The sequence below is a fragment of the Coenobita brevimanus genome, chromosome 111, assembly GCF_032717465.1.
Source record: "Coenobita brevimanus isolate Jiangsu-jjx chromosome 111, ASM3271746v2, whole genome shotgun sequence".
In the NCBI taxonomy this organism is placed as follows: domain Eukaryota; kingdom Metazoa; phylum Arthropoda; class Malacostraca; order Decapoda; family Coenobitidae; genus Coenobita; species Coenobita brevimanus.
The window spans coordinates 26021737-26046898 of NC_137064.1; the positions used below are offsets into that span (position 1 = coordinate 26021737).

General features: G+C 40.8%; 1 protein-coding gene across 3 annotated transcripts in view; it reads right to left on the bottom strand.

Annotated features, from left to right (window-relative positions):
• LOC145417806 (innexin inx2-like) overlaps positions 1–25162 on the bottom strand; it is a 331918-nt gene that overhangs the window by 90294 nt on the left and 216462 nt on the right. The gene's annotated exons all lie outside the window — the stretch shown is intronic.

Genomic DNA, 25162 nt, shown 5'->3' on the forward strand with positions numbered 1-25162 from the left:
GGCGTAAATCTGAAATCCAAGTGAAGTTGACACAGTAAGTCGAACATGATAGAATGACAGTTTTTAGCTAAAATCATAACGTCTACTAATGTCGAAGTCGTGTTGTTTCTTCAGATACTTAAAAAATATATGTAAGTGCTAGGCAATGATAGAAACATTCACAGCTTTCATCAGAAGAGGAAAATGGGCTACTTGTGGTGAGGAGAAAGTAAGGACGGGTATGATCAGCTAGAAGGACGATGAATAACTGAGAAAAGTGTATGCGTGGAGTGTTTATATTATCCTTTGTGATGGTGTTAGCTGTGTTAGGATGCTCGTAGAGAACAATCAGCGAGGAGTATTGTGGTGGTGTCAGCTGAGTGTTAAGATAGAAGATACACAGTGAGGGATATTGTTTGGGCCCTAGTTTGGTTAGAAAAATGTCAGCATCCTGTGCAGAAGAGTTGTTTTGTTGTTCAGTGAAGGTGACCTCTTTCTTAGGCACGTGTTGCTCAAGCATTAGAAAGAGTTGTTTTGGCATTGTCTGATGAAGCTCTTGTTATCACCTGTGTTCCGGTTAATGTTATGTGTTTGTAATGTGCGTGTGTTTTCGTTAATGTGTTTGTAATGTGTTTGTGTTCTGGTTAATGTTGTTTGTTTGTAATGTCTTTGTGTTCTGGTTAATGTTATGTGTCTGTAATGTGTTTGTGTTCTGGCTAATGTTATGTGTTTGTTATGTGTTTGTGTTCAGGTTAATGTTATGTTTTCTGGATGTGATATATAAAGAAGTAAATAAATTAACTGCAAAGTAAATAAAAATATAAAGAATAATATAAATAAATTCGTATATATTTTAAATTACTATCAGCATATTTTTCCTCTTCAGTCACCCTCTCTCTCTGTCTCTCTCTCTCTCTGTCTCTCTCTCTCTCTGTCTCTCTCTCTCTCTCTCTCTCTCTCTCTCTCTCTCTCTCTCTCTCTCTCTCTCTCTCTCTCTCTCTCTTATTGTGTTCACCTTGGCTTCATTGTGTCGACTCTATCTTTAGGTTTCAGCCGCACACCCTCTACACCCAGAATAAATATAAACCTATTGTCCTCCCTTGTGTTGCGCCCAGAGACCCTTATGCTGCAGCGTCTGGGTTGCAGTGTGCCTTAAAGAGACTTAAAATAGATATAAGATGCTTTTATACCCCTTCAGTACGATAACGTCTTTTCATTTCCTCTTCAGCTATTCTCAGGCAATCTCCCTCAACTTAGCAGATATCTTGAAAATGATGAAAGACAGATTTAGCATACAGAGGAGCCTGATAATAAAGATTTGGGAAATGGTGAAGATAGCAGCATGTCGAAGAGGTTAGAATGATAACGTGTGTGTTTATACTGATTTATATCCTTTTCAGTATAAGTGTCTATCTCTCTGACTTGTCTATCTATCTATCTATTTGTCTTTCTGTGTGTGTGTGTGTGTGTGTGTGTGTGTGTGTGTGTGTGTGTGTGTGTGTGTGTGTGTGTGTGTGTGTGTGTGTGTGTGTGTGTGTGTGTGTGTGTGTGTGTGTGTGTGTGTGTGTGTGTGTGTGTGTGTGTGTGGGTGGGTGTTTGTGCTCTTCTATGCATATTATAAACGCAGAGAGAGAGAGAGAGAGAGAGACCCAAACGTTGCACTCAGTTACATGACCTCAGACCCGATCGAGACAGGTGGTGGTAAGCTGATAACAGAGGTGATGTAATGATGTCAGATAGTGATGTCAGTGGGACGTACGCTCTCTGACATCACCCCTTCAGTCCACGTACGTCATTATGTACTTACTTCTTGCTGGTCTCTTGCTAGTTTATTTTGGGGGAGGTTTTATTTATCACTTTATTCCTGGGGTGAATAAAGGAATAAAATGGTCTGGTGGTTAAGGAGAATGAAATATGTAAGTTAGTTATTGGGGTTAAGCGATTCGTAACGGGTCTCCCTCTGCGATTTATTTATGTGTTTGTTTATCTGTGTTTGTTTATTCACCTATATCTTATTTATTTATTTATTTATTTATTTTCCCTACTATCCCTTCTCCCCGTGAACTCAGTGATGTTTTCTTAGCTTTTTCTTAAGAGGTACTAAACGATTTTTTTTTTATATCTTAAGACGACTCTCTAATAGTGAAGGGGTTAATGAAGACTAAATCCAACCCCACCAGTTCGAAAAATCTATCTTGACCTAAAAATGATAGCATAGAGTTAGATTCAAGTTAATAATAATAATAATGATAATAATAATAATAATAATAATAATAATAATAATAATAATAATAACAATAATAATAATAATAAAGAGGTTAATATTGTACGTAAATGAAATTGATACAGAAAATAGCCATCAATAATCAAACAGGAGAATATCGAGGTATAATATGCAAAAATAAATCGTTAAGGAAGAGATGTTACGTAATTCCCCATTCCAAAGAAAAATCCTTGTTATGTGATTATTAATGTGTTAGTGGATGAGGCTAACTGAGATCAGGGTACAACTGAGGTGATGTTATGTTACTGATGTGGTGATCTGATGATGTGATGTTTGTGGTGAGATCGTGATTGCCATGTTAGAAATGAGGTGATGTGATGACGCTGTGATGTTAGTGGATTAGACTGTGGCTGCGGTGATGTTAGGAGAAAGGTGATGTTATGATGACGTGATGTTGGTGGACTAGTGTTATGATTAGGATGAAGTTATAATTGGAGTTATGTAACGGTGATATTGTTGTTGTTGCGCTACCCTAGTCTGTCTGATCAAGCAGACCCATCAACCGCAGGAAAGCAACCCCCTCTGCAAGGTCATCCCGTGCAGTGAACCGAGAATCCCATGTAGTTGACGGCGCCTTGCCACAGCGAGGCGCAGGGACTATTCTGGATGTTGGGTTCCTAAGTGGATGCTGCGTTTGTGTCTCCACCCAGATAACAGGGGCACCATAGCAGGCTCCACGTCACCCTGTTATATGGCTATATGGTTACCACCCAACACAGTGAATGGTTTCCTGAGCTACAGGAAACCATTTGGCTTGTCACTCAGTGTAGAGCCATCTGAAGTGGAAAGAAAAGTAATAAACTGTGGCAGAAAGGATGGGAGAAACAGGAACAGAAGAGGACAGACACAGGAAAAGAATGACAGACATGAGCGAAGAAGTAAGCAGCACTACATCAAGTGAGTGGATGATGGGCGCCCCCAGCTACCACCCTTCAGTGATGTGATGTTAGTGGGTGAGATCGTGATTGCAGTGGTGATGAGAAATAAGATGATAATGTGATGTGAAGAAGCTGTGAGGTGGTGACTGCGATGATGTCAAGAGCCGAGGTGATATTTAGTGATGATGTCAAGGGGTGATGAATAAGTCGCGCATTTCCAAGTGGTACGTACACATATTTTTCCTAGAACGTCAACAGCTCAGTGGCCTCGCAAATGGCTATTGAAGCACTCTTGTTATCGAAAGCTATTGGCATTTCCCGTTTCCTGCATCTATCAAGCGATATTTTTTATAAATTTTAATGTGTTAATTATTTTACTGCATCGCTATGGTGGGTCTCGTTGTGTTAAATATATTTTTCTTCTCTCTCTCTCTCTCTCTCTCTCTCTCTCTCTCTCTCTCTCTCTCTCTCTCTCTCTCCCTGCAAACGTATAGAGGACTATTTTTAAAAATAAGATAAGCACATATACACAATACACACATACAGTACATGCACATACGTACAGACTTATACGCGGGGAGAGAGAGAGAGAGAGAGAGAGAGAGAGAGAGTAAAGCCAAACACCTTTCTCATCCTTTATTCATTAATGTTCTTTCCTTTTTTCCTTTCCCAAGTGTCTCCTCCCACGCCCTCCTACTTCCTGTTCTAACGTCTCTTTCGCACCACAGCTGTTCAACACTTTACTTTCCTGTCCTTCCTTCCTTTCCTCTTTCGCTCCATCCCTCCCTTTCCTCCGTTCTTTCCTCCCTCCTTTCCTAGTTTCTTCATTTCCTTCCTTTAATCCCAACCTTCCTTCCTTCCTGTCGTTTTTTTTTTCCTTTCTTTTTCTCGTTCATCCGGACTTCTCTCCTTTCCTTTCCTCCGTTCTTCCCTTCCTTCCGTTCCTCCCTTCTGCCAGTCCTTCCTGCCCTCTTGTTTTCCTCCTCCTCCTTTCCTCTTTCCTTCTTCGTTATTCTTCCATATCATCTGTTTCTTTATTTCTGCCTTTCGAAATTTCCTCCATCCTCTCTCAATCCTTCCATTTCTTTCATCCTATCCAACTTTTCTCCATTCTCTCTCAATCCTTCCATTTCCTTCATCTGTTCTTGCATCTACTTGGGCTGTCCACCACACATCTATCTTTTCATCAACCCTTTTCTTCCCCTTTTCTTTTTATCGTTTACCCATTTCTTTCATCCAGCCTATCACGCCTTTAGTCTACACACCTCGCATCCTTCATCTTCCCACCTAGCCATTCCTTCCCTCGTTGTTTTTTCTCTCTCACCCATTTCTCCTTTCACAGCTCAGAGTCCTTTCCCTTACAACCTCCTACGTCAAATAAATGAAAGTAAAATATAAAACAACTTCATAAATAAAAACAGCAACGTTCACTAAAGATCCCAATAAGCTTGAAAAAAAAAAAAAAAAAACGCTAGAGAACAATGCTATAAAGTAACAAAAAAATTCCCCCGTTTGGCTATACAGGGGGATGTTAAGTTTCATACGTACTGAGACGCCTATACGTTGCCACCAAAGCGAGTAAAAGGTGATATCGCAATTTATAACACGAATTCCTCCTCACTCCCATCTCCCGAAAGGGGGATGGTGGGCTGCAGTGTTAGTTTCCTGCAGTCGACTACATATGGTTCACTCCCAGATGAGGCTTGGGTTGGATTTTCTACTGTAGTTCTTTTACATTAACTTGGCTTAGATTTTAGTACTTTGTAAGATTATTTTACGTGGCTCAGTGGCGGAAAAAGACAATACTATGGCTCTGTTATTTCCATAGTACTTCTTCGTGACTAGCATCATATTATAGTGCAGCTGAAGGTGGAGGATGATGTGAATGATGGCTGAAGGTGTCAACGATGCAAGTAAAGCTGGGAGATGGTGGAAATGATGCAATAAGCAGGTGTTGCAAAGTGATGCGTTAATGAAGTAAGGTGAGCGTATTAATTCCCTCGGCCTAGGGTGGTGTTGGGTTGGCTTCAAGAGGGTGGGTAGGTGAGTGGATCGGGTTGCACACACACACACACACACACACACACAGATACATACAGTACACATAAATGAAGACACCCACATAATCACACTCATACACCCAAACAAAAACACGCACACACATAAACACACACATACATACAGATACATGCACAGACATCTACCCCCCCCCCCACACACAAACAGCCAGCGACCATACACCACCCTCGTGTCGGCAAACAGGGGTAGCTTACACGGCTTCGATGCCTCCCCCATGTGGCTCAATTGCAGGGGGGGAGAGAAAGGGAGGGAAGGAGAAGGGAGGGAAGGAGAAGGGAGGGAGGGAGGGGAGCGGAGAGGAGGGGAGTGGAGTTGAGAGGGGACGGGAGGGGAGAGGAAAGTGGTGGAAAGGGTATCACTTGCAGGAAGGAAAGTAGATTAAATGTTGCACAAGTTTTGAACAAGTGGCTCTCTCTCCCCCTCTCTCCCTCTCCCTCTCACTCTGTCTGTCTGTCTGTCTCTCTCTCTAAATGCCGAGGGATATGTGTTTGGAATAATTTGAAAATAGCCCTAGATTTTACTAAGAACATGAGTGTCCGCACCGCTTTCAAAATGGAAACTACTAAATTTATTGTTCAGTGAAGTCTGTTCTAATTGGAAGTGGAAACTGTACGCGTAATCTTGCCTAATATTGTTATTTAAGTGTGAGTTATGCATCTTATGTTGCTAATTTTGAGTGTTGCATCCCTTCCGTGACCTCGCACCCCCCCCCTCCCTTTTTTGTTAATAAACTACTAAATTTGGATATGAAACACTGAATGTGAAGTGTATGAGTATTATTATTATTACTTTTTTTTTTGTTAGTGCAACTGTAAGCTGCTTTGCATCCGGCAATATGTTAAGCATACATTTGTGAATGTCAGTCAAGACAGTGACTTTATACATATGCGTACAGCAACTATAATGGTAAAAATTACCTCTCCATAGTGAAGCTATCATTTTTTGTTTCGCTTTGTCAATAAATTCCAAACTATTTATATATACAAAGAAAGAGTTTATGAATTACGTGGTGGTACTGTCCAGGGCACCATCTGCCTCCTTGAGTATGCCCTCTTTATGCAGAACTATAGACAGGCCTTGTAATATAAGACGTAAGAAATCAACAGAGGTCTATCATGGAGGCACTGCCTTTGATATTCATGAGATATAAATGGGAGTTGCAACTGCATTAGATATGCCTCGTCTCGCTGCACCTCCCGTTTGCTGTGTACACTTATGACTTAATCAGTCATGACCATCATTACCACGATCATGATCATCATAATCAACATTATTCTGTTCTGACATGTTTAATACAGAAAACGAGGCTTTGTTGTTTCTATTAAAGCCAGACTACTCAGTAAGGGTCATTAAACCCTGTTTTGTTTATGTAAACTTAATGTCAACTCTACTGTAAGCAGCTCTGTTTCCGATTTTTTCACCGAATGGAAGGAAAAACATGAGTAGGGGTAGTTCTCAGCCAATGCACTGAAAATAAGACTATTCATCCATTCACGCGATATTCAGTGCTTGGAAATTCTCTGTCCGGTCCCTTCAGGCAACAGAATAAACGAAAATTCAAATCAAGTCTTATCTAAATCGCGGAAAAAAAAAAAATAACACGCCAACACTCCCACCCAAATATACACAGGCAAATCTCACTTTTTAAACTGCAACCTCAGCTCAACCACAATAACAAAGTGAGGAAAAAGACGCCTGCACTGTCATCTTGTGGCGGCGTGGGGCAGTGATCATGATAGTTTTATGAGGGTAAAAAGAGTAGTTTTATTTCTGTATTCCTGTTTTTTAGGGAAAGAGCTTTTTGTCTTATTTTTGTATGTTGGAGTTTAAATGATGTGGATTTTTTTAATGATTATGCTTTCTCTCTCTCTCTCTCTCTCTCTCTCTCTCTCTCTCTCTCTCTCAGGTTGTGAGCAGTAAAATAATAATTATTATGTAATCATTTATATTTTGATGAGTTTTTGCTAGGAATATGGAGAAAACAGTGTCTCTTCACCCCACCCTCTCTCTCTCTCTCTCTCTCTCTCTCTCTCTCTCTCTCTCTCACACACACACACACACACACACACACACACACACACACACACACACTAACTAACTAGAACAAAGAAGATAACGCCAGTAACACATACATCCTGACTACAAGTGCAACCCTCTCCATTTTCTCCACTTGGTAGATAAAACACACACACACACACACACACACACACACACACACACACACACACACACACACACACACACACAGATAAACAGAGAAAGGAAAGGAGGGAGGGAGGGAGGAAGAATACAAAACAGACACAGGCACACGCATGTAGAGAGGAGACAAACACCTAGACGGTCATCTCTCTCTCTCTCTCTCTCTCTCTCTCTCTCTCTCTCACACACACACACACACCGCCAGGAAGCTGCGGTGTGAGTATCGAACCTGCACTTGCGCTCATTTCACTTATTACCCGCCGCAAAAGCCGCAGGCATGTGTGGACGGTTGGCTGTCCAGACGCTTGGCCAGCCGGGGAAGTGAAGGAGCTTTATTAGGGACGCTGAAGTGCAGGAACGGAAGTGAGGGAACGGCGAAAAGTAAAAGGAAAAAAAGTGAAATTTTTAAATAATAAGGACAAACAAAAAAAGGGAAGTAGGTAAAAAGTTAATGGAAACAGGAAAGGCGAAACGTAAAAAGCAAAACATTGAAAAAGTTAAGAACAATGAAAAACAAAGAAAAGAAGTAAAGGAAGTAGGCGGAAAATAAAAGGAAGAACGTGAAAATTTTTTAGAATAAAGACAAACAAAGAAGGGAAGTATGGGAACGGCGAAAAGTAAAAGAAAAACATAAAACTTTAGGAATAAGGACAAAGAATGTTGTGAAAACTGAAAACTGAATATGATGAAAGAAGCAGTAAAAAAGTCTATTCTATTTTATTGCCAGACGTCATAATCCCGTAAGGGGTGGCCATTTGACTCTGAGTTATTTGTTTTATGGGGAGGGGGCACTAATCCTCCACCAACCCACTTGTTGACACGTAGGGAGCACGTATGGTTTGGTTATACGGTTACCACCCAGCTTTGTGAATGGTTTCTTGGCTTACAGGAAACCATTTGGCTTGTCACTCAATGTAAAGCCACCTGTAAAGGAAAGAAAAGCAATAAGAAGTGACAGGAAAGATGGGAGAAATAGGAAGAGAGGAGGGCAGGCACTGAAAAAGAATGATAAAGGCTAAGGAAGAAGTAGGCAGCACTACATCAAGTGAGTGGTTGATGGTCGCCACCACCTACCACCAAGAAAAAAAATCACGATAAGAAAAAAAAAATCACAAAAAACAAAAGCACAAAAAAAGACACAAAAATATGAAAAATTATATACAAATAATAATTAATATTGATAAAAGTTATGAAAAGTCACGAAATAAGACAAATTTACGAAAACAGTTGAAAAATTCTTGAAAATGGAGTCACAATTAGTGAAAGTCAAGATAAATATGAAAAGTAAAGACGCGCCCGGCCGCGCGCGCACGCCCCCCCCCCCACACACAAAAGAAACTCATGGAAATATGAAAAGTGGAGAAACAAAGTCACGAAAGAAGCTGAGCAACGAAAAAAGAAGAAATGTAAGAGGAAAAAGTTTCTAAAAAGCAGAATCACAAAAAGACATTAAAAGTTAGGAATAATGAGCCTCGGGGAAAAAAAAAAAAAGATGGCAAATTTACGCAAAGAAGAAAAACCATGACTATATAGAAAGAATCGGTCAAAGAAAAAATAGAAAAAAAATCACGAATAAGAATAAAATAGATTCACATAAAGAGCCTCGAAAATTAAGAGGTGAAGTGTAGTTAGTATGGAGAACTGGACACGAAATCATGGTTACTGGGAGAGGAAATGAAATATACTCACTTCACTGTTCATTGTTCATAGGCCAGGTGATGAAAAAGGTTTGTAATGTTTAAACGGCTTTTTGTCCATTGTGTGCATTTCCTCACTTCCAGGATTTTGTTCTGGCCAGTCAGCATCACGACATTTCAGCCGGATGATTAACCTCTTCCATCCGATGTTTTCTTTATTGCTTAAAACTGGATAACGCTGTTCAAGATGGCAGTGCAACTAAACCATTTAATCTTACTTACCTTTTGTTAACACACTACATAACCTCTTACTATGATTCACACTGATTTTTTTTTTTTTTTTTTTAACGAACCAGTCTTGTTTTTTTCTTACCAAATTGCATGATCGTCTGTCAAAATTAAGCGCTTACTCCACATGAGGTTAACTGCAAGACCGAAATTTGTCCTTGAAGGATGAGTGATCCACAATTAACCCTTCTCCGTGCTGGCGAAGTATGGATAGAGAAGGAGTGTAAAAGTCGAAATGTTGTAATGGCCATGTTTGAGCGCGTCGTAAAGTTTGTAAATGCCATGCGTAGAAAAGATAGAGTGTAAACATCTGAAAGGAAATATTATTAGTACCGGTTTTATATGTTCACCGGGGCCTTGGTTCGACCTCAACCTAACTGAACCCCTCTAACCCCGTATGACGTCAAGTACCCTCACTTCACCTCCCCTCACCCCAACTGACCTTAACCCCTACCGTCATGGGTGGTGCAGATCACGGTGACTCAACACACTGGCCTCGCGCTCACCTTCATGTCTGCTCTTTGTTCAAGGTTCCAAAGGTTTAATTGACTAACCTAATCTTGTCTGACTACGAATAACCAAACTAAAAATTAACTCGACATGACTTTACGTAACCTAGTCAGACCTGGCTTCATTTGACTTCAATCTATACGACCTGACTTGACAAACTACGAGTAATCTGACTTAACAGCCTCGTATGGCACAGTCTTACCTGCAGTAACTTGACATAAATGAGCCTAATTTCATCTAATTTAACTTAACCACAGATAATTCAACTTAATACTATCTGACCTATGCTAGCGTACAATGACCTAACCTTGCTTTGTATGGCCAGTTCTAACTCAGCCTAACCACCAAATCAAGTATGACGTAATCTAAAGAAATAAGCAAACGTTTCGTAACTTCTAACCTAACGTAACCTATCTACCAAGCTATCCAAACCATAATTTGCTTCAAACTTAGTCTAAGCTGAATTACATAATCTTATCTTTAGCCACATCTAGCCGAGTTACACCAAATTACTTCTAAGCTCCAAATATCCCACGAATTCACCTAATATTGTCCCTGAGACTGCCTGACATCTCCTGGTATTAACCAAGCTAAACAATAAATTCTTGGTTTTAACATTACCTAACCACATTCACCCTTGCCTCAGTCTTATATTATGCTTTAAAGTAACCATTTCTAACCACGCCTAGAATGACCAACAGCCTCAGCTAACACCAGACTAACGACGTGTTTCCAAATCAAACCCCAATTTAGATATGACAGACCTGACCATAATAGTCAGTGAAAGTGAAGACAAAGCTTAATTGCTGATGCCTATTTGTGAAGTCCGCGATGAGAGTAAAATATGTAGTTTTTTTTTTTTCCTTCGCTGCTGGAATGCGCTCTATAACGTGGCATGCAGGCTAACCAAACTTCTTGATTACAGCTGTTCTATTATACCTATTCAGAGAAGGCAACCAAGGTGCGGACATTCCCAGTTTTCTGAGTCATTTGTGTAACTCATGATGAAACTTAGGTGTGTGTGTGGCTCTTTTACCTCGTTGCTGGATGCTGGGGAGGGACGCCTTCATGTAGTGACACTGATATAACTGGCAAACTCAAATGCCTGGTTATACAAAAGTTCCTCCACTACTTCCCTGTCCCCCGAAAGGAAGGCTGGTGGACTACAGGAGAAGGGCAACTGAAGCCTGCAGTCCATCGGGTTCACGTTTCAGATGAGCCTGGGACACCACCACCACCACCACTGCCACCATCACCATCACTATCACCACTACCACTATCACCACCACCACCACCACCACCACCACCACCACTATCACCATCACCACCACCACCACTACCACACCATCACCACCAATAACAACAACCTCGCTGCCCACTGTACTTTGTTACGTGGCACGCATACTAACCACATCTAACGCTTACACTGTTCCATAAATGACACTCAGAAATTAGCTGTTTGTTTACTCTTTCGTCATCTCAGTTTCAGCCCTTTCTAACACGATTATATTTTTTAACTTTAATTTTCTTGCTATGAGAAGATATTTATTTAGTCTGAAATTGATCCATCATAGTGAAATTGAGCCATTATAGTGAGGACATAGACGAAATACAGAGACAGGCAAAAACACGGACGGTATATGACGAAAAATGAATAGATAGCACACACACACACACACACACACACACACACACACACACACACACTCACAGACACTCACACACACACACACCGACGGATAATAGAGAAAAACACGGACGGTATATGACGAAAAATGAACAGATAGCACACACACACACACACACACACACACACACACACACACACACACACACACACACACACACACACACACACACACACACACACACACACACACACCGACGGATAATAGAGAAAAACACGGACGGTATATGACGAAAAATGAACAGATAGCACACACACACACACACACACACACACACACACACACACACACACACAATAACTGCTGAGTAAGAACTGCACCTGAAGGATGATTTGCAACACCTGTCATGCAACTGCTGCCTGATAATAACGTGCCATATTCTCTTTCCCTTTGGAGATTTCGTAACCCCTCTTTCTCAGCGATTTATTCTGCCTGATATGCCTAGATGTAGTCTTGTACGTTCTGTGGATCTTATAATATTAACATACTTTTGCAACACCTGGTATTCAGTTATAATGATGTGCAATATTCGCTTTGATTTTGGTTCGTAACACCTCTTCCTTAGTGATTTATTTTGTCTGTTACACCTTAATATCCTCAATTGTATTAGTAATGCAGCCTACCGTCTTTCGATTAAAAATAATAATTATAAAAATAATAAAAATAAAAAAACAACAACAATAATAATAATAATAATAATAATGATAATAATAATAATAATAACAATACTAATGATAATACTAATAATACCAATACTAATACTAATACTAACACTAATAAAATGTAATAAAAATAATAATGATAATAAACGAATACCCTACACAGAGATATTAAGCTGTAATATGAAAAATAAATCACATACACAAAAAATGTCTCTATATATTACGAACAAGAATACGAGTCAATGTGCCAGTATGTCGGATATATCTCTACCCCTTCAGTTCAATGACGTTTATTTCACTATTCTGGCTATTTACCGACTTTTTTTTTTTTTCACAAGACAGACCTGTCTTGGTAAAGGGGTTAATGAAGGCCATATTAAATCCTCTTTGGAAAAACTCTCTCCTGAGTAAAAAAAAAAAAAAAAAAAAAGCTTTTAGGGAACTGGTACCGAGTAAATAAATTGATAAAAAAAAAAATAGATGCATAAATAGATTAGGATATATAGAAAAATAAATAAATAAATAAATGTCTCCAGGTTGAAAGGTCTCTCCCACGCTGAATAAAATCGTCTGGAGATGGCGAGAATAAACTGAAAATGACGTCACTTTTCAAGAGGCTAATTTTTCCAGTTTGATCAAAAGGCGAAAAAATATATATATCTTTATGTAACTGAAAAAATCATATTAGTTACTCATAAACCCAGAAGAAAAAAAAAATGCATGTTTTATGAATTTTCCCCAACATGAAATTCTATCCATCTGTCTACTGGAACATGTAGTTACGATAAGAAAACTCATGAGACTCTGTGTATAAGGCTCTTTACTCTAATTTACTCTAATTTTACGGCAAGGAAGTCTCCGGAGAAGTTTATAATCAGTGGGGATAATTTCGTTTGGTAGCAGATCTTCACTTAAATATCCATTCTATATTTTTGTTGTGAAGTATATTTGCTCCCTGCGTGAGTGACCCAGTACGGCCTGACCAGACTAAATCTACCCCAGTAACTTCGTCTAGCATAATCCTGCCTACAGTAACTTAATTTACCTGAACTACAGTTAGTTAAACCTAATACCTGCATGAATGAAGGTGAGAATATAAACAGTCTTCATTCCACCTTAAATCTTTCATCAAGGTTTGTAAATTACGTAGCCTGATACCTGAAGGTGACAGAATAAGCAAGCAATCTTAAACCCAGCTTAAATCTCTCCTGAAGGTTTACAAATTATGGAACCTGATAAATGAAGGTGTTTCTGAAGAACTGGTCATGCAGGATCATTATTATAACAGTACAATTTTATTTACACTGACCCCCGAGATTAATAAAGAAAATGAATAAAAACTGTCTACCCACTTCCCATCGTCTCTCTTGGCCAAACTAATAGTAAAACAAACCTTTCACTCCTTTCCCAGATAATTATTGTATAATTGGGCTTAATTAAGAATTCAGCCTGCAGTAACAAGTCATAATAATAATAATAATAATAATAATAATAATAATAATGATGATGATGATGATGATGATGGGGATGGGGATGGGGATGGGATGAGGAAAACTAATAATAACAATAATAGGTAAGATGATGATGATGATGGTGAGGATGAGGATAGCTAACAATAACAATAATGATGATGATGATGTTACTGTTACTACTACTACTACTACTACTACTAAAAATAATAAAACTAGCAACAACAACAATAATAATAATTAGATAAATAAATAAAAGGCTATAATAATGTTTAACTGTCGGCATAAAGTCTGTCACTCAAATAAATATTAACAATTACGTAAGTCTTATTTTTTCTCTTGCAGTAAAGGATTTTGTCTCTGTTGGCAACGCCTTCATCGTCTGCTTAAGAATATAAAAAAGTTTTGCAAGACGCCTGTTATAAAATTCTCTCTCTCTCTCTCTCTCTCTCTCTCTCTCTCTCTCTCTCTCTAGTGAAACATCAAAAGACTCATTTGTTTTTCCAGAGGTTACCAGTTTATTAAAATAATAATAATAAAAATAATGATAATAATAATAATAATAATGATAATAATAATAATAATAATAAGCGCTACACCTACATAAAAAAAAACTCTTTCGCCTGTTTTTACATATAAAGATATCTAAAAAATATTCCCAGCTATTTGCCATAAATTTGTCTTAACCAATTTAAAAATAAAACATTGATACAGGCCTTATAATCTTCTCCCCCATACTCTTATTATAAAAATAATCATATCTATCTATCTATCTATCTATCTATCTATCTATCTATCTATTTATATATATATATATATATATATATATATATATATATATATATAGCTGGAATATTCTTTTGTATTATGTAAGTGTTAGGATGAGAATAAGTAAAAAATTTCTCGAAATATATGCTGTTATTTACCATGAATTATCTTCAGTAGTTTAGATTTTGGATTTCCTTTCCTGGGATCATAATTATTATCAGCATATTTTTTGCAGGATTACGAGTCTATAATCTACTCGTACAGTTATAATAATCGCAAAAAATAATCTGTATGTATAATTATTCGTTACCAAGTTCATTTTTAGCAGCAGTCCTCTCCTTTGATTTTTTTTTCAGTGTAAATTGTGGAAGATTTACATCTTAGTAATAAAAGAGTTAAGATAAATTAAAATGTAATACTTAGGAAACGTCCAATTTCTTGCCATCATGATCCTCGGATCATTATTTGAGAGTGCAGTTGAATCTCCTTCCTTTTTATATGAGAGGGGTTTGTTGAAGGTCCCATAAGATAGTCATGTTGAGTCAAAATAAGTAAATAAATAAATGAATAAATAAATAAAGTATTGCAGGTTAACGCCTTTATATGTACCAGTCATGGAGGGCCAAAACATATAGATAAATAGGAATGAAAGAAAAGAAATGGCAGTGTGTTAAATAAATACATAAAAAACAAAAAAGAGAGAACACAAATGGATAGATAGATGGATAAATACTGTAGATAGATGGATATATAGACATATAGATAGACCATGAATACACACAAAAAAGTAATTACCGTACACAATACACAATAAATTATCGGTATCAACACCACCACTTCTTCTTCCCCCCAGCACCACCACTGCTTCTTCTCCCGATATAATCATTGTATCGGTACATGATTAAGCAACCATAAACGGAGCACTCACGGCCAATCCCATAAGAAAAAACACCAAACACAAGTGCTCTCTCATTTGCCAACAAGACCCTGTGTGGGATAGTGTGAGAGCTGCATATTAGGACAGGGTTAGGGGATGCTGACTACAAATAACTCAGCATATGGGAAGGCGAGAGGCGAGTGTGAGAGAGCCGCATCTTAAGGCAAAGTTAGATGGTGACTGCGAATAACTCACATTATGGGAAAGGCGAGCGGTGTCTGAATATGGGCATCATGAGAAGGCTGAGATTATGAAAACAGGACATTAAAACACGGGCGCTATTAGGACACAAACGTTGATTGAACACAGACATGATGAGAATACAAACGTTTTTATGACAAGCGTTTTTAGGACACGAACGTTAGTAGAACACGAGCATGATTAAAACACTAGGATTATGAGCAGAACCTTATCAGAACACAAGCGTTTTTAGGGCGTCAGCTTTATTGGGGCACGAGCACGACTAGAACACGAGCATGATGAGAACACGAGCATAAAGAGAAAACGAGCATTAAAAGAAAAGAAAACCATGAGCATTAAGAACAAACCCTTATAAAACACACGACATAAAAGAACACGAACACATATAAGACATGACAACACAAACATGCAAGAACACAAACATGCAAGACCACAAACACACCAGAATGCATACAAGAACGCAGTCAAGAAAACAAACTCACGATAACACGAACACACGAGAGCACAAATACAGGGGAACAAACACACGATCACACGAACATAAAAACACATCACAGAAGACACGAGATGCGAAACCCGAACACACACGAACACGAACACCCACTCACAACGAACACACGAGCAAACAGACTGAGCACACATCGAGCACATCCACTACCACTCCTCCTAAACTTACACGTCAAATTGGTTTAGTTACGCTTGACTAGCCCAGGGACCCTATTCCACCCACCTCCCTTTATACCCTCTTCACCCGGCAGTGCAGTTAGGGACCAGGATATAACGTCGACGATTGAATTCTAGGGGAAATTTTTGACTCGTGGCTTTGGATATTTCGTAACACTTCTCCCTTAATGATTTATTCTGCACGTAACGCCTCGGTATCCTCTTATATTTTCCTGACGCAAACTATGTCGACATTGGAAAGATACAAGCCACGTACAAGGGGATTTTAAGGTGTACCATGCAAAAATAAATCACTTAAGAGATGGTGTTGCGAAGCTTACAGGACCACTAAGCATACGACTTCTCGAATCTTGACTATTTTAACGACCCTTGCATTGTCAATCAATATTTATTCATTTATTTATTCATTTCTCGATTTATTTATTAAGACTCGTGGACCGTCATCTGTTGGAAAATTTGGACATAATTATAGTGATTATTTGCCCTAATGACCCTCGTGGAGTAAGTATTTATTAGGGTACGTATCACCTTTTCCTCAGTGAATTGTTTTCATAATTACAGATCCAGATATTTGTGTTATGTATACAAATTTAAAACCTACACATTTCACGTACATAACACAAAGAAAAATACCAACATGTCATATGCACAGATGAAGTGCTAGTGTGTATAAATAGTATGCAACAGAGTACTAGTGTGTCAAGTAGTAGTGTGTATAAGTAGTATGCAACAGAGTACTAGTGTGTCAAGTGCTAGTGTGTATAAGTAGTATGCAACAGAGTACTAGTGTGTCAAGTGTTAGTGTGTATAAATAGTATGCAACAGAGTACTAGTGTGTCAAATGGTAGTGTGTATAAGTAGTATGCAACAGAGTACTGGTGTGTCAAGTGTTAGTGTGTATAAATAGTATGCAACAGAGTACTAGTGTGTCAAATGGTAGTGTGTATAAGTAGTATGCAACAGAGTACTAGTGTGTCAAGTGGTAGTGTGTATAATTAGTATGCAACAGAGTACTAGTGTGTCAAGTGGTAGTGTGTATAAGTAGTATGCAACAGAGTACTAGTGTGTCAAGTGTTAGTGTGTATAAGTAGTATGCAACAGAGTACTAGTGTGTCAAGTGGTAGTGTGTATACTCTAACCTGGTAAAAATTCATAACCCTTTCATGGCTCACTGTAGTCATATTGGAGGGTTACTTTAACTAGTAACCAAGGAGACTCATTCCGACCTCAAAACTAAAGCTCATCGAATTCCATACACCCACGACTTAGTACTCAAGTTATAGCAATGACCCAGTTCTCTCAGGTGAAAATAAACTGACTACAGCATGGAAGAGGTGCTGAAGTGCCTTGTAAGCTGAAAGAAATACCAGCTTAAGTGGAATAGGAGACTTCACAACGCCTCTTCGTAAGCGACTTACTCCGAACATTAAGGTTCAGTATCCCTTAGCTTGTTACTGGTGCAATAACTTTCGATATCAAAACATAACAGATAAAATACAAGAGAAAGTTAGCGGTAAGATGCTAAATATATGGCTGAGAAGGAAGGAGCACACATGACAATATTAGCGGTAAGATGCTAAATAATTCGCTAAGGAAGAGAGAGCACATAGGAGAATGGTGACTTGTAAGATGCTGAATAAATCGCTAAGGATGAGCTGTTACACAGTCTCTAGTGCTACTTAGAATACGACTCAAAGCCTTCTTCTTCTTCTTCCTTCTCCTCCTCCTCTTCTACTCACCAGGTGACGGGGCAGCCGCAGCAACACTCGAGTTACGCTGATGCCCAAGGTTATCCAGGTAGGCAGGGAGACAGGAGGCAGGCAGGTAGGTAGGCAGTTAGGCAGTTAGGCAAGGAGATAGCAGGGAGGCTGGTATGGGACGAAGGACGTAGGTAGGTTAATAGGTAGAGGAGGAGGAAGGTAGGCAAACAGGAAGATAAAAACGTGCGTAGGGAGATAGGAAGGAAGGAATGATGGGAGGAAGCAGGCAGATAGGTAAGTAGGTAGAAAGCAAGGCAAGTATGTAGAAAGATGGGTGAGTAGGAAAAGAAGAAAAGCTGAAAGGACACAATAGGTTGATTCCTTGGTTGGTAATGAGTTTAAGAAGGATGAGATTAATGCAATTAGGTAAGTAGGTGGGTATACAATGAGGCAGATAGGTAGATAGACCAAGAAGCAGATAGGTAAGTAGGTAGCAAGGCAGGCAGATAGGTAGGTTGAGAAGGAGTCAGGCAGCGAGTCAGACAGGTGGGTAGGTAGGAAGGGAGAGAGGGAGAGGAGGAAGGGAAGCAACGTTCACAACAACACTTTTTTATATATCGAAGCAGATGATTCCCGGCGCACCACTACGGATACTAAAAGTGTAGGATCAAAGCACACTGGACACTTTGCAACACGGGGAAGGGTCGTGTTGAAGGGCGGGATTGCAAGGGAAGGGTCTGCAACACGTGGATGTCCCTCCCGAGTGAAGGGGTGGGCGGCAGACCCTCAGACGAGAAGGAACTGACTGAGTGAGGTTCCAGCCAGCCAGTGCGAGAAGGAAATGTACAAGTCTCCCCTCCCTGCCTCCCTACCCCCATCTTCTACCGCCCTCCCTTTCCCCTTCCCCAATACCCCCCCCCTCCCTCTCTCTCTCTCTCTCTCTCTCTCTCTCTCTCCGCGACACTCCCTCCCTCCTCTCAACCTCCTTTCCTCCCTCTACTCCTTCCCCTCTCTTCTTGCCTCCAACCCTCTCTCCCTCCCCCCCCTCTCTCCCTCGCGACAGTCCTCCTACTATCCCTCCCTCCTTCCATCCCTCTCTCCCTCCCTTCCCACTTTCTTACTCGATTCCTTCCTCTCTCTCTCTCTCTCTCTCTCACCTACCTTCCTCCCTCCTTCCTCTCCTCTCCAGCGACAGCTATCCCTTCCTCCCTCCACTTAATCTTCCTCTACCTTGCTTTCATCCTCTCTATCCCTTCCTCCCTCCCTCCCTCCAACCCCAATCTTTGCATCGCTCTATTCACCCTCCCTCTATCTCCATCTATCCATCCCTCCCTCCCTCATCCCCTCACCATCCTTTATCATCCTTTCTCTATCTCTTCCTTCTGTGTTTCCTAAAAACTTCCTCGACCTTTGCCTCTATCCTCTCTCTCTTCCTTTAGCTTCCACTACCATTTCTTATCTATCTATCAGTCTATCTCCCCAGTCTCTCTCTCTCTCTCTCTCTTCTCTACGTCCTCCTTGTCTCTCCCTTTCCTCCTTCTCTCCCTCTCCTATTCCATCCCTCCTCTTATCCTATTCTCCCTCCTGCTCCTCTCTCTCTCTCTCTTTCTCCTCCCGTCCACCTTTCTGACCCTTCCTCCCTTCTATCCTCCCTCCCTTCCCTCCCTCCACTTTTTTCTAACTCTCCTACCTCTCTCTACCTCCCCCTCTCCCTCCTCCTTACCTCTCTCCCCTCAGCCAACCTCCCCCCCCCCTCTCTCTCTCTCTCCCTCTCCGTCATGCCTTCCCTCTCCTTACATCACCGTTCTGACTATCCATCTCTCCATCTCCACCCTTATCTCACCCTCCCTTCTCCCTCATCCCTCTCACTCCTCTCTTATCCTCCCCCACCTCCATTACCTCCGAAACACCTCCATGTCTCCCCCTTTCAATCCCCATTAACCCCTTCAAGACGATTTTCTTATTCATGTTACTATTATTTTTTACCGTGAGAGCTAGTAATGAAAGGGTTAATGGGTGGTACATATAACCCCACCAATTCTATCCTGAGCCGAATAAAATCGTCTGAGCGTAGAAAGAATAAAATATAAATCCCCCTCCTCTCCCTTACCTCCACTTCCTCAACCCCCTTACCTCCCTTCACCTCCCTGTCTCCCTCCCTTCCTCTATCTACATTAATCCCCCTATTACGATGATGTGAGTGTTTTATTCCTACTAATTTCAGACGCTTTTATTCAGCTTAGGAGAGACTTTTAGGACTGGAGGGTTAGATCTAGCCTTCATGAACCCCTCCACTGTTAGAGATCCTTCCTAAGATGAGCAAAATCGTCTGGAAATAGCTGGAGTTAGTATTAAAAAGGAGCACCGGATTTGAGGAGATGATTTTGTCCCTCCATCCACCTCTCCGTCCCGCCTCCCTCCCTATTCGCGCGCGCGTGTGTGTGTGTACGTGTGTGTATTTGTACGTTTGTAAGTTGGTTCCACAGCCTTGACGGGGAATGAGTTGACCACTTCGATACTTTAACATCCAACCACATCTCTCGCTCGCTCACTTACGACAACAGCAACTTATCGCACACTACTGTACAGCAGGCGAGAGAGACTTACAGACACTCACAAAATTCTCGCTTGACCGCCTGACTCCCTCGCGCCTCAAGGGCAGGAAGGCATAGAGGAGTGTTTGGGGGGATGTGGCAACTCTTCTGGCCGAAGCAGACGACGGAATGGCTGTAAATGTTTTAGCAGGTGGCTTTGCTGTGCTGCCTCTCACACGCCTCATGCAAGTGTGACCCTCGTCCTGGTGGGTGTGGTAATGCCGTGTCTGTGTATTGGCATTCTACATAGTGTGGAAATGCCATACGGATTACCCTTATCTCTGAGGACTAATCTGTAAACTCTCGTAGCCTTTACTGTCGAATTCTTTTCTATACGTTTGTGTTCACCCATTCAGCTATAGAACACTCAAAGTCTGACAACCAAAAATGACTGAAATTTAATAGTGACAGAAAAAGAAAACTAGTAGCCTAAGGGTATATTGCTATGAAGGGTCACCCAGCAAACTGTTAATATGCTTTATAACTATGGCCCTCGGAAAGTAACTGATTGGATGCAGCACGTGCTCGAAATGGACTTTAATCTCGCAGGCCTAGGACGCTTCGTAACACTTCTTCCTAAGCGATTTAGTCTTTACATTTTACCTTAATGTAATAATTAACGTTATCTATCTATGTATCTATTATCCATCTAGTTACCTATTATCTATCTATCTTTCTACAGTATCGACTTTGCCTCAGTAACATGGAAGAAAATAGAGGTGCAATAAAAAATAAATCGCTATGAAAGAGGTGCCACGAATTCTCCCAAACCGGCGAGAATAGGACCCGTTGACGTCACCATGATCCAATCCCTTCACAGGAAGTTGCGCGCAATGTTGCAACGTTGCACCAGCATCCACGTGACCACATGGCTCCATCCAAGTCACCGATGAACCGGAAATTCTGGTCTTGTCTGTTGTCGACCCTTCACGAATGTTCCAGAAGCTCATGACGTCACGGTTCCCTCTATAGTTCTTTCACCTCCAGGTTTTCGTCCTTGCCTATACACATTTTATAATAACTTGCCCCAAATTGCCATCCCTCTGTCGTGAATGCTGCGTGGTAATAATAGGACAACGCTAGAATATGGTGCTAGTCACGAAGAAGCGGTATGCGAAAGAAGTAGAACCTTTAGCATCATCTTTTCTGCTACTGAGCTACGTGAACTAAGCAGCAAAAGTACGAAATCTGGGCCAGGTTAGAGTAAAAAGAGTATAGTAAGTTTTTTCAATTACTCAGTGGCAAAAAAGGACAATACTACATCTTTACATTCTTTCCTTAGCACTTCTACATGACTAGCATCATATTCTAGTATTCAGCTCTTGTTACAGCTCAGTATTCAAGATGGAGATATGGCAGTTTTGGGCCAAGTTAGAGTAAAAAGAGTATAGTGGATATGTTGGTGTCTCACTTTTAGGGTACTGAATCACACACTGACTTACGACCATATTCCTTGTCTTAGCTAAGATGTGTTTTTGCTTGAGAAATAGTTAACCCCTTCAAGCAGAGAACATCCTATATTATTATCATTATTATTATTATTACTACTACTACTGCTACTACTACTACTACCACTACTACTGCTACTACTGCTACTACTACTACTATTACTACTACTACTACTACTACTACTATTACTACTGCTACTACTCTTATTATTATTATGTCATTTAGACAGTCTTATTCATCTAAGGACTTTAATTCCAACATTTACTATACCCTTCAATAACCCTTTCACTATACCTTTCACTATACCCTTCAATAACCCTTCATTAATAGACATTCTCCCTAAGCTGAATTATATACAAAAAATCAGCAAAATATCTACAGCTTTCTTCAAGGTTGTTTTTAATAGGGTAGGAAATAAGAAGCGTAGTCATTTTATTATTGTATTCTGTGATTGTATTTTATTTTATTATATGATTCTATTGTATGATTCTAAGATAAGGGGTAAGGCTAGTACAGAATCTCTCCATCTGCAAAAACAGATATGGCTTACAAGAGGAAAATTACTCTTAAGTTATTTTGCGAATCTCTCATTCCAGGAACCTTGAGCTGTGATCACGGCACCAGGCATCCCTCTCCCCCTCCCCTCTCCTTCACTCCTCTCCCCTCTCCTCTCTCCTTCACTTCTCCCCCCCCTCTCCTCTCCCACACCCCACCGTCCCTACTCCCTCCCTCAATCCCCCTCTCCGTCACCCTACCCTTATTTCCAACCTCCCAACTCATCCACTACCCTCCCCTCCACCACTCTACCCTCTCCTCCACTCCTCCCCACTCGCTCACCACACTTCTATTGCCATCCCCATTCCCACCCTTCCTACCCCCATCTCCACTCCCACACTCCACACCTCCACCTCCACTCCCCTTACTCCACCCCCCATCCCCATCTCCACTTCTCACACACTCGGCACCCAAACACCCCTCCCTCTACCCCCCTCCGTACTCCCACCTCCACTCCCACACCCCAGTCCTCGATTCCATCCCTCCACCCTCCCCGCTCTCTCTCACCACCCCTGTCCCCCCCCCCTTCCTCTCCACGGCCTCGCTACTCTGGGACTCGCTATGTAACCCTCTGACTGCTCGGACCGGTCAGACTGTTAGACGAAGTTTGTTTCTCCATTGTCCCTGCTCATCTGACATTATTATTGGGGACCTAGATATGAACTGGACGGTTGCGGCTTGCGTTCTAGGGGGAGATTTGGACTTGTAAGAAATTAACTGCCTACCTGCATAACCTTGTCCATTTGAGTTACTTTGAGCCGCATAAAATCGGCGGAATATAATGATACGTTCGTTCTTCTCAACCTTTCTGCCCGAGAACGTGAGATTTATTTACTTTTTCTACCGCCAGACGGTTTCATTCAGCTTCCGAGAGCAAACAGGCGGTGACGAAGGTTAACGAGGGCTCTATGAGTAACCACTCCAGCTGGAAAAATCTCACCTAAACCAAACAAAATCGCCTGGAGACAGCAGGAAAAAAAAAATCACCGTACTGTCATGGCCAAAATTCGCGCCATCACTGCAGGTGTTGAAAGGTCAAGACGGGGTGAACATTACGTAAGAACGAAGGAGGACAACTTGGAGACTGGTTGACCCCTACCTGGCGGCTCTTGTCTTGCGGGGCTGTGTTTTCGTCGCTCCGTAACCTCGTCAGCTGGGGACGCTTTTTAATACCTCATCTTTCCCTGTCTATTTTTACACCCGTGTTTGGCAAGTCATGGGTGTATTGTTTTCGGCCTCCCTCTCTCCCACCCCCCGTCTCTATGTCGGTCTGTCTGTCTGTCCATGTGTGAACAGTATAAAGGCGGGTTTTGGGGAGAAGTATAAGTTAAAATCAGCACAGACAACAGTATTTTCTATGGAGAGTGTCGCCAGAACAAGAAATCAGCTGATAGTCTCAGGTTTCACTTCATCACATAGCCCTACGTTAACTCTACCATCCATTCATCAGTATAGTGTCCACTGAACTATTTACTTCACCACAGGAGCAGTATTTTATGCAGGAAGCCCACACGCAGGTGTACTTACAGTATATGGACTCAATATCAGATGAAGATCAGTCAAAATTCCTCGGGAGCAACACTGATATTGAACAATCTTGACCAATATTTAATTTCACATTGACTTTAGACGTTTGTGAAAACGGGTATCAGCACCACAGTCAATATGCGATATCAAAATTAGTCGCGAAAACCCTTTTGCCACAAGAAGCCTCCCGTAGCCCGAATCACATTGGTTATCAGCCTTGGAAAATTAAGGATAAATAAGGTAACATAATCAAGAGTTAACCCACTTATTGTGGTGATGTATACTTGTTATATAATTTCTGCTTCCACCCGGCGATTCTATCCAGTTTACGGGAAGAACTCTTGTAAAAAAAAAGGTGGCCAGTACTTGTCATCCATAATTAATCCATAAATAAATAATGCCAGATGAGCTTTCTTACACCCACGGAATCACAGTCTTAGGAGAAACAGGACAGGAGTGAGAAACCAGGAGTGGGATTGTCAGACATATTTAAATCGATTCCTTGTCGCGACTATGATGTGTTTTTCTGCAACAAGAACTGAAAACATGGAAAGTTGCTGCTGTTTTCTTCTTAGTCCTTCAGTCCTAATCAGATGACAGCTATGACAGTTTTCATCCCTAACCAGGAATTGTTTTTGACGAAGGAAAGCAAGACTGGGGGAAAATCCATGTGTCACTGATTATCCTGAGAAAAAAAGAAGAAAAAAAAACTAATTTGAGATACAAGGAATTTATCGTTAATACCTTTGAGAATCCCATTCAGAATATTATGGCCCTGAAGCACTACCTGGATGCATTACGGTAATAGTTAACGCTATAGGGTAATAATATCGTGAAAGGGACGTGATAGGTTGGCTCCAAGAACAAGGAGAGGTCAGCAAAGCACATACATACACATATACATACATACATACCGTACATACATACATACATACATACATTTTGAAACAAGATCATTACTCCCTTCAATACGAATACCTCACCTCTAATTCTTCCTTGCTACAACTGGTCGATTTTGTTCCGCCCAAGAACGTCTTCGCGAGCAGACGGGAGTAGATAAAGAAGTCTATCAGC